We start from the raw sequence: 11256 nt of genomic DNA, 5'->3' as shown, positions 1-11256 counted from the left end.
CAGGAGCATTTGGGGCTCCCAGGGATTGTCTCGAATTAAGCATCTGCTATGTGTAGAGCTTTGTGTGAATTAAAAACAACAACAGGCTGGGCGAGGTGGCTCACACCTGCAATCCCAGCACTTTGGGAGGCCAAGGCGGGCAGATCACCTGATGTCGGGAGTTCAAGACCAGCCTGACCAACATAGAGAAACCCTGTCTCTACTAAAAATACAAAATTAGCCGGGCGTGGTGGCATATGCCTGTTAATCCTAGCTACTCAGGTGGCTGAGGCAGGAGAATCACTTGAACCTGGAAGACCGAGGTTGCAGTGAGCCAAGATCCTGCCATTGCACTCCAGCTTGGGCAACAAGAGCGAGACTCCATCTCAAAAACAACAACAACAACAACAACAACAACAAAACAACAGCAACAACAAAGGAAGGCAGTGTGAAGCAGGATAGCAGAACTAGACTCTAATCTTAGCTCTGCCAACCACACTGTTCACCCGACCTCGGGAAAGTCTTCTGTGCATTTTGAGTCATAATTTTCTCAGCTTTTCTCTTGTGTGACGGTATTGAGCCTCCCCAGTCTCAGTTTATTCATTTGTAAAATGGATACTACCTATTTCACAGGACTGCTTGAGATAAGGAAGGGTACAGTGCTTAGTGCTATGTCTGGTAACTATTATTAAAACTTGATTTCTCCATGATGCCTGCCATTCTTTTTTTTTTTTTTTTTTTACTTTTTAATTCAATTTTTAAACCTTACATAGAGTAAAGCTCTCTCTTTGTTATACAGTTTTTGTTTTTGTTTTATTTGAGATGGAGTCTACTCTGTTGTCAGGCTGGAGTGCAATGGCACTATCTCGGATCACTGCAACTTCCGCCTCCTGGGTTCAAGCGATTCTCCCGCTTCAGCCTCCCCAGTAGCTGGGATTACAGGCGCCTGCCACCACGTCCGGCTAATTTTTGTATTTTTAGTAGAGACGGGGTTTCATCATGTTGGCAAGGTTGATCTCGAACTCCTAACCTCAAGTGATCCACCCACCTAGGCATCCTAAAGTGCTAGGATTACAGGTGTGAGCCTCTGCGCCTGGCCGATGCCTGCCTTTCTTTCCCACTCAATGTTACTGTGCTTAGGACGAGGCCCCTGCTGGGGGGTGGGGGTGGGAGTGATCTTGGCAGGTCTAGCTGGGAAGAAAAACCTTATCAACAAATGTCATCCAGCATAGGACACTGGGGAGCTGATCACTGGCTGCTGGTCAAAGGGCGCTCCAGTCCTGGGGAAGGCCTAGGTTAGAATCCATCCGCAGAGTTCAGTTAAGGCTGCTAATTAGATATGGCGGCTCAGATCATGTCCCCAGCCAACTTGGGAGGTGGCAAGGTTCATCCGGACGAAGGTGGCATTTAGATTTATGCTCTGTCCTTTCCTCGGCAGGGTGACCTTGGGCCAGTCACTTTTCCTCTCAGTGTCCTCTGGAAATGGGTCTCCTCATTCCATTCACCTCTCAGAGCGTCTGAGGAAGAAGTGTCGACACAATGGGTGTGAAATGCGTGGTTACGGGCCGGAGGGTGGCATTTGCGAAGTCCCGGTAGCGGGTCCCTACCCAGCGGCTTCCATTCCGGTTAAGCGGTTCCCTCCCCAGGAACCGGGGTTTCTCTCCTCGCCGCTGCTTCTCCGTCCCTACAGGCAGGACCCAGCTAACAGCAGGCTCCGAGGCCATTACCATTGTTTTTAGAGGCTCGGCGGTAGGGAAAGACTCTCGCAGGCCAGACTTCGCCTTTGGTCTCTGCCTCCGCCCCGCACCCGCGCGGCTGCAAGCCCGAGAAGCCCCCGTCGCCGATCTTTGCCGAGGAAGCGAGTTAGCCCCTGAGCGCTCCCGAACGGAGGCCGAAGACGCACCCGAGCGTCTCCGAAGAATCCCGACCCCTCTCAGTCTCCGGAAAGAGCCGAAGAGGCTTCCCACCCTCGGCCTCCCGAGCGATTCCGAAAAAGCCCGAAGTTTTCCGAGCGGCCGTCCTGCCGGACTGCTGGAGGCGGCCGCAGCGCCATGTTGGATGCTCTGCTCGTTGAGTGAAGAAAATCCGCCGGCATCGCCTGAGCCCCGCTACCGAGAAGGGCGCCGCTTCCCCCGGGGAGGGGGATAAAGATCCCCCGCTGCCGGCCCATGAGGATATTGCCGTGAAAGGTCCGGTCTCTCCGCCTCCTGCCCCCGCCGGGTCCGGCCCCCCCCCTGGGGTCGCGTTGTCACGGAGACCGGCAGCCGGTGGTGCTGGCCCGCGGGGCGGCTGCTGCTGCCGGCGGCGGCGGCGGCGGCGGAGGCGGCGGCGGCGGCGGCGGCGGCGTCGGGCGTGTGTGACCGGCCCCGGCCCCCTCCTCCTCCTCCTCCCAGGCTCCCCCCAGCCCCCAGCTCCCGCCGCCTCCCCGGGTCTGCCCCCATCCCGCCCCCCCGCTGCCCCCGGCCCCTGCACCCCGGCGCGCCCGGTCCTGCTCTGGGGGGGTTGGTGGCTTCGCTTTGCCATGAGTTTACCGCAGAAACCGGCTCTGAAATCAGGCACAGCGACTGCAGCAGGAACCGGACCCGGCACCGGAGCGGCGGCGGCGGCGGCGGCAGCGGTACCGCCTCCTCACCCGGCGGCGGCAGCAGCGGCGGCGGCGGCGGCGGCGGCGGCGGCGGCGGCAGCAGCGGCGGCGGCGGCGGCGGCGGCCCCCCCTCCTCACCCGAACATCAGGGCCCTCCAGAGCCAGGCGCCCCAACAGTATCCTTTTCACCTTCCTGTAGGCCCTTCGGTTCTCGTCGTCGCAGCCCAGGGGTACCCTGCAGCACAGGGACCTCCCTGCCGACCGCCACTGCCCAGTCAGGAAAGGGGCTGCCGCTCAAGCTCCTCCTGCATTGGGCTTGGCCGGAGCTCTTGGGGTGTCCGGCGGCAGCACTGCAGAGGGAACCCCAGACTTTCTGCAATATGTGAAAGCTAGCTCCACTTGTCCATGCTTCTGCAGCCCCTTCCTTTTAGAGTTGGGGGACCCTTCACCCCTCCTCCTCCCCTAAGGTACCCTCTCTCCCTTTATTAGGCAGAATTTGCTTGTTGCCTGGGACCAACCCTGCAGGGAAGGCTTTTCTCTGATTATTGTGAGGATTACACCCTCCTACTCCTCACCTCCCCTCGGCGCCCCCTACAGCGGGGCACAGTGGGCTTCCCTAATTATTATTAGTACATAATAAACTTTATCAGTAAATTTCTTGTTTAAAACTAATCAGCTCGTTTCCGAGGTAAGTTGGATTTTCAGTCTAAGGTGAAAATGTACAGAAAGCAATCCCTCTGGATAATTTTTTTTAGTAATGGGAGAATTGTGATGTGGTTTGTGGTAGAACGAGATCTGAGGAAATGTGACGCTGGACGCTTCCCTGTCTTTGACCTTTCTAAAGGAAGAGGAAGTTCACTGACATTACCCATCACCCACGAAAGTCTCACTTCTTGGAAAATTTGTGTTAGGCTGAATATTTTTAATGGGCTTTCATTTACTCTTCATAGGCCTGATGTCTAGAGAGTTGCCAGGGCTTCTGGAGGAAAGTCTAGTATTGAATATTTCTAATTTCATGTTATTTGCTTGATTGTAGAATTTTGGACAGCTTTGATTGAAAAGACTTGGTGACGAGGTCTTTTAGTCAAAAACTAGACGGTGAGGGTAAAACGTTGAATTCATTAATTCCATGGAGATTTAGAAAGGTATTGCGTACCTGAGAATAACATTTCATCATGCATCCCCTCCTCCCTACACCCACTGTATATGTGTAAATCAATAAATAATGATTGGATGTTAGATGTGTTGTGTTTTTGTATTTGTGTCATCGTGTGTTTGACTTTTAGAGATTGTAGGGTGTGTGTTTGAGCAAGTAAGAAGCTAACTGCCGTGAGGTCCCCAGATTATTTCACAGACGGTAGTTTGATTCTTGTCTGTATAGATTACTTTGAGACGGGAAAACAATCTCCCTTAGAGTCATTTCAGGTCATTGTTTGGTTTTTGTCAAGTGTCGTTTTCTCTGTTCTTTAAATATAGTTCACGTTTTTCAATCCAGGCACCGTGGCGCAGTGCAAAGATGAATTCCATTCCAGTGTGATGTGTGTACTGATTTCATAATGTTTTTATCCTGCGTGATTCTGTTCAGTTAGGAGTTGTTCACCGATGAGAAAGTGTATTGATAACTTCGTGTTGCTTATAGAAAACGTGGTTAGTTTTGGTCAATGTCTCTAGTTGCTTTACGGTGAGGGGAGAAGGGGTAAGGTTGACTGGTTTGCTTACTTCACGGCAGAGTTCAGTGATGGATTTCTTAAACCTATCTTAATAATTTGTCAGTTTAAATTACTTTCTAATTTCATTTTTTTTATCTTGACTGCCTATACTCGGTTAGGACTTTTAAGTTTCTGAATTGAATTGTACCACCAAGTAAATTACTCGTTACCTGCATCTTTGAGCTGTTGAGGCAGTTAAACAGAAATGAAGGGAAACCTACAGTAGGTGTCCTTCATATACAAAGTAGTAAAAAACTGCAGTGCTGAATGTGACACTGCTTGGTGAATTTGGTGGCTTTTTGGGACACAAAGAGTTGTGACAAGTGTTTCAAGTATACTTTTTCTCAGTGCATTTCATAGAAGGATTTATAAAAGCTCTGAGTTGGTTGCAGCATACAAGTAGTTACAAAAGCTGAAACTTAATTTTCTTTTGAATAAAAAGCAGTTGTTAAAGAGCTAAATTTAAGGGTAATTTCCAATATAGATCATTTAAATCTATTTGTAGTAATATGGAATACTTAAGTTTTATGTGGCTTTAGGTTTTTACTTTACCTCATGCCATTGAAGCTAAAATTAATCTTCCTCTTGATGTGTTTCACAGCTCTTAATATTTTCTCTTTGCTTTTACACACTGAAAGGTTACAATTGCTAAAATGGAAAATTTTATTATATGAACAGCAGATGAAGTGTAGGTTGTAGATTTCATCGGAACATATACCAGTGGTGAAGTGTTATCAACTGGTAATGGGGTATTGATTAAAAAGGATTGAAATAGAGCAGTTCTACTTTTCTACCCTGAGGGAGTATGGGAGTTTGTATTTGACGCAAGTGGTCATTGTTCAATAAGTTGATAACATTTAAGCATCTTGGCAGGAGTGCATAGCTGGAGTTGTGCTTTTCATGGCTTGAGTACATCTCCAGACACTCAAAATACATGGATATGGTTGTGTTTGCCTTGAATTAATAAGTTTTTTTTTTTTTTGAGTCTCACTGTGTCGCCCAGGCTGGAGTGCAGTGGCGCAATCTCAGCTCCCTGCAACCTATGCCTCCTGGGTTCAAGTGATTCTCATGCCTCAGCCTCCTGAGTAGCTGGGATTACAGACGTGTGCCACCACTCCCAGGTAATTTTTTGTAGGGCGTCATCAGCCTCCCAAAGTGCTGGGATTACAGGCGTGAGCCACTACACCTGGCCAGATGGTATTTTACGTTTGTAAAAATACTAGAAAGATTTGCATGGCACCATGTCCTTCATTTATACTTAGTGTTCAAGTGACAAATCAGAAATAAGAAATGTTAACAATAGTGGATTTGAATGTAAACTGGAACTTGCTTCAAAGTAGGTGTCAGTATTGCATGGTGGTACCCATAAGGCCATTTCAGGTAATGGCCTTTGGCGTAAAAGAAGCAGATGATGGCGGGCCTGGCAGAGGGCAGGCTGGAAAAAGAAAAACTCTGATATGAAAAGTGCTAAAGGAATGGAGAAATAGGCATACTTTTCATAACATAACCCAGCATGAAGTTTGTAGATATTAGCGCTGTACAATATTTGCCTTGAGATATGCTCACCCCAACTTATCCTTATGTGGTTTCAAGAGGCTCTGTGGAGAATATTATCAGTGATTCTTAACCTTTTCTGGGTAACAAACAACTTTTACATTTTGATGGAAGCTATATGGACCCTTTCCACAGAAAACTGTGCATACATAGGAACTGTTGTTTACGTTTTCAGGGGGGTTCTTGGGCACCCCTTAAAAGGCTAGCTCTTTAGATTGAAATTGCTCACCCTTCAGATAATTCAAGATAAATGAGTTTGAATTTAGGTATCCAAGTAGTTCTGACTTGAACAACTTTGCAGTTTGTTATGAATACACGGTGTTCCCTCTTTATGGAAAGACTTCAGGGTGTAATTTCTGCCAGGGTTGCTGACACTGGGGAGTCTAGTTACTGTTTTGGGGCAGCCAATATAGTTAAGAAAATCAGGGAGTGGGTTCTTTGCAGGAGCTAACTTTGAGAAAGACCTGTATCAACCAGAAAATAACTCGTGTTCTTAGCTAGTTTGTCATAGATATATGACATGTATATATTAAAAACCACTATTCCTGTTGCTTTTTTTGGTATTATAGTTTTCCTTTTTCTGTATTGATTTTCAGTTTTATCTTAACAGGCTGAAGCCAATAACACTTTTTGTCTCTCTTTTTTTTTTCTTTTGCCTTTCTACCAAAGCTAAATCTGAATAATTAATAATAGTACTTATTCACTGAGTTCCTACTATTCTGGGAGCCAGACATGCATGAGTTTATTTAATTCCCTGGAAAATTTTAATAAGGTAGTCGGTATTGTGTGTGTTTTACAGATGAGGAAACTGAAGTGCAGAGAAGTAATGTTTCCGGGGTTCTCCTGGTAAATTGTGGTCTGTGATTCAGACTGGTATGACTGACTCCAAAGCCCGTGAATGCCTTTTTTACTATGCTGGCTATTTCTCACCAAGCCCGTATGTGAGAATGGGAGGAAGAATACTCTTCTATATTTGAGAGCCAGGGGAAGGTCTGTATACAGAAATAAGGTTCTGTGGAGTAATCTAGAACACAGTGATACTGTACTTTGTTTTAATTAGCTCATAGCTGCATACTGATAGACAAGTAGGTTATCTTTACCTTATTGACCCTTAAGACATAGGCCTGTTGATTGAATGCATGTTCCTGCTTGTTCAGAAGTTAGCAAGGCCTCAAGCGTAATACCATTATAATTAGCAACCAGAATTCTATAGCTCATTTAGTGGTCGGCAGTCTTTCTGCTCCTAAGCCCCACCATCAAGAAAACGTCAAATATTCAGTACAGATCCTCCTATAGGAGGACAGAGGGTGACAGATACAAGATGGAGAAAGTTACTCAGCTGCTGCTACTTCCTGTTCTAGGTTTATGAGTTTCAGAGTAAGGTATTTGCTATACCTGATCTTAGCTAGAAAGCCAAGAAGTGATCAAAGTGCAGTATTTTCTATCAAACCATGAGAGTTTAAGCCAACTGAGGACAGATGCATTGGTTTTCCACATTGGGGTTTCTGATAAGATTTTTAATTTTAATTTTACTTCTTTTGAGACAGAGTCTTGCTCTGTCACCCAGGTTGGAGTGTAGTGGTGCAATCTTGGCTCACTACAACCTCGACCTCCCAGGTACAATTGATTCTCCTGCCTCAGCCTCCTGAGTAGCTGGGATTACATGCACATAATCCCTGGCTAATTTTTGTATTTTTAGTAGAGACTGGGTTTTGCCATGTTGACCAGGCTGTTCTCGAACTCCTAGCTTCAGATGATCTGCCTGCCTTGGCCTCCCAAAGTGCTGGAGTTACAGGTATTGAGCCACCACACCTGGCCCTGCAGTCTCTACTAAAAACACAAAAATTAGCCGGGTGTGGTGGTGCCTGCCTGTAATCCCAGCTACTCAGGAGGCTGAGGCAGGAGAATCACTTGAACCTGGGAGGTGGAGGTTGCAGTGAGCCAAGATTGCACCACTGCACTCCAGCTTGGGCTACAGAGTGAGACTCCCTCTTAAAACAAAACGTCTTCTAAAAAATGTTTGAAAACCACGTCTTAAATCAATGGAGAGGATTGCCACATTTTGCCATTTATATTGAGGCTTCAGTAGATGTGGCAAGTTTATAATTCATTAACTCAGCACTTACTGTGTGTTACTACACTCAGTGCTAGATCTAGGATTGAAGAGCTAAGGTAGAATGCTCTCAAAGAACTTGGTCCAGACGGGTAGACAAAATACCATGAGGCAAGTACAGGGATCACTCTGCTGTAAAAGTAGTCTGGGGAAGGAGGTAGGGCTTTCTAAAAGAAGTTGACATCTCAGCTGAATTAGAGAATGAGTAAGAATTAACCCAGGTTTATATAGCTTTCCCTTCTGCGAGCCTGCTTTTCCCAATTCGGTTGTTGCTGCATATAATTTTAATAAATGGATTTCAGTTACGTCTCGGGCTTTTTTTTTTTTGCTAGAGGAGGTACCAGAGGAAGTGACGGTCAAATACAATTGCTACAAATTTAAAGTATTTTCTGCATCATAATCTGAGGAGTTAGTGTATGAGAAGGAGGTACATACCTGATCTGATCTGTGGTTGGTCTGCTCCTGGTCTCCTTCCTACTGCATCTCATAATATTCATGCCCTTTTGATACTAGACTTTGACTTAGAAACAATACTTGCCAGCCTTAAAATAGAAGTAGATTTACCTTGGTGATTGAGAAATGCACGTGATTTGGAGGCAAAAAGTCTGGATTTCAGTTTAGCTCTTTCATTGTAATAGATGTCTTATCTTGGACTAGCCACATAACTGCCCCAGGCATTGGTTATCCCTTCTCTGAAATGTAGGGACTAGACTCATTTATTCAGTGACCTTCTTGAATTGTAATTGTTTATGATTCTGATTGTGCTTTGAGATTTGTTTTATTCTTGCAAGTAGAGGGGAGGGATTTACAGAAGCCAGTGAATGGTTTGTTTGATGATAAGTGACATGTTTCTGTGATGGCTTATTGATATCAGAAGATACTAATATGGAGCAAAGGCAAAGCAATTTGCTTCTACAAGCTGCTTCTGGTTTTTGGCTTGTTAATGTTAGATTCAGCCAAAGAGACTGAAACACATCTGTAACTTTAGTGGTGAAGACTATATGTAGTGGTGAAGACTGCATAGACTATATATGTATAATTAGTGAGATAGTGTGAGACCATAAAATAAGGTTACCATGGTCATTTGCTAGCTTGTTCTGGATGATGATACAGTTAGTTCATTATGAGATAGGGAAAGTAAGATCTGGAATAAACTTTTGTGGTGCTGTGGTGAGACACAATCTATTTTTACCTAATGAATAATACTTTGAGCTAATATAATAGTAAACTATTTCCTGATTATTGGCCACGCATATGACTTTAAGCAATGGATAAACTGCTGCTGAGACTTACATGGATGAAGTATTGCAGGATCCCAAGCTACTTCTGAATTCTCAAATGGCTTCCAGTTCTTTGGCTTGCTGCCAACCAAAAGGAATTTTTCAATCTCCTGTAGCTCAGCTGAAATTTGAGATAGTTTAAACTATTTTAAGTGCATTTGAAATTTGTTGGTTTTTATTATCTTTTTTTTTGAGACAGGTTCTTGCTCTTTCATCCAGGCTGGAATGCAGTGGTGTGATCTTGGCTCACTGCAACCCCTGCCTCCCGGGTTCAGGTGATTCTCATGCCTCAGACTCCCGAGTAGCTGTGATTATAGGTGTGTACCACCCCACCCAGCTAATTTTTGTATTTTTAGTAGAGATGGATTTTGCCATGTTGGCCAGGCTGTTCTAGAACTCCTGACCTCAAGCGATCCATCTGCCCTGACCTCCCAAAATGCTGAGATTATAGGCATGAGCCATCATGCCCTACCATGATCTTTATTCACTAGTAATTGTTTTGTACTTTTTTTTTTTCTGAGGCAGAGTCTCTGTGGTCCAGGCTGGAGTGCAGTGGCGCAATCTTGGCTCACTGCAACCTCCACCTCCTGGGTTCAAGCAATTCTCCTGCCTCAGCTTCCCTAGTAGCTGGGATTACAGAGGCATGCCATCGTACCCAGCTAATTTTTGTATTTTGGGTAGAGGTGGGGTTTCACCATGTTGGCCAGGCTGGTCTCGAACTCAAGTGATCCGCCCATCTCAACCTTCCAGACTGCCGGGATTGTAGGCGTGAGCCACTGTACCTGGCCTGTTTTGAGCTCTTTTGAGCCCATTGTGTGCTGCCTCACTCTTAGAAGACATTGAATTTTGTTAACAGAATGTAAACTCCATAAAGGCAGAGATTTTTGTTTGTTTTGTTCACTGCAGAATTGCTAGCACCTAGAATAGTGCTTGACAGACAGCCGGCAGTCTGTAAATATTTATTAAGAGAAATGTTTAAGTGTGTTGGACTTCAGGAATCAATTTGAAGATTAGTTTTAGGGCTACTATAGATGGCATCACAACTCACTTATAGCATTCAGAGCTGCCCTCAAATATTTTGCAGTGATGTATAATTGAATTGAAAATAGTTCTATAATTTCCTTTCAGATGGAATGGCATTGACCCAGTTAACAAAGCCATCTGAAGTTCCAGAGTTGTATTTGAAGTACGTGTAAATACTCAGGATTAGGGGTGGTATAAATGCCAAAGAGGAACAACGTGTAGTAAAATATATATATTTTAAAACTTATTTTAATATTATTAAAACTTATTTTCTGATCATAAGAACAACACAAATCAGAAATTTTGAAAAGTACTTAGAAAAGTAAAAATCACTCAATCTTATTAGTAGAGAGAACAGATTTTTTTTTTTTTTTTTGAGACAGTCTTGCTCTGTTGCCTAGGCTGAAGTATAGTGGCACACAGTCTAGGCTCGCTGCAACCTCTGCCTCCTGAATTCAAGCAATTCTACCTCAGCCTCCTGCGTAGCTGAGATTATAGGCATGTGCTAGCATACCTGGCTGATTTTTGTATTTTTGGTAGAGATGGCGTTTCACCACGTTGGCCAGGATGGTCTCGAACTCCTGACCTCAGGTGATCCACCTGCCTTGGCCTCCCAAAGTGCTGGGATTATAGGCATGAGCCACCGCACATGGCCACTTTTTTTTTTTTTTTTTTAGAGGCACAGTCATGACTCACTACAGCCTTCACCTCTTGGGCTCAAGCAGTCCTCCCACCTCAGCCTCCCAAGGAGCTGGGACCACAGGTGTGTACCACCACGCCTGGCTATTTTTTTGGTAGAGATGGGGTTTTGCCATGTTTCCCAGGCTGGTCTCGAACTCCTGGGCTCAAGCCATCTGTTCACCTCGGCCTCTCAAAGTGTTGGGATTGTAGGCATGTGTCCCTGTGCCTAGGTGAGATAACCACTTTTAACATTTTGGTGCATTTCTTTTCTGATTTTTTTTTTTTTTTTTGAGACGGAGTTTCACTCATGTTACCCAGGCTGGAGTGCAATGG

General features: G+C 45.2%; 1 protein-coding gene across 6 annotated transcripts in view; it reads left to right on the top strand.

Annotated features, from left to right (window-relative positions):
* The first annotated feature begins 1993 nt into the window (after positions 1-1993).
* Positions 1994-11256, top strand: part of EIF4G3 (eukaryotic translation initiation factor 4 gamma 3) — a 379583-nt gene continuing 370320 nt past the window's right edge. For 4 of the 6 annotated variants that reach the window (XM_037730564.1, XM_037730561.1, XM_037730558.1 and 1 more), the window contains exons 1-2: positions 2029-2168; positions 2535-2739. The gene's annotated coding sequence lies outside the window, so the exon portion shown is untranslated. Of the gene's footprint in view, positions 2169-2534; positions 2740-11256 lie in introns of all 6 variants that reach the window. The other 2 variants (XM_037730567.1, XM_037730571.1) reach the window with 1 other exon arrangement.

Source organism: Cebus imitator, unplaced genomic scaffold, assembly GCF_001604975.1.
Source record: "Cebus imitator isolate Cc_AM_T3 unplaced genomic scaffold, Cebus_imitator-1.0 Scaffold15, whole genome shotgun sequence".
Taxonomy (NCBI): Eukaryota; Metazoa; Chordata; class Mammalia; order Primates; family Cebidae; genus Cebus; species Cebus imitator.
Note: the sequence above shows the minus strand (reverse complement) of the source record. Positions and strands in the feature narration are given on the sequence as shown.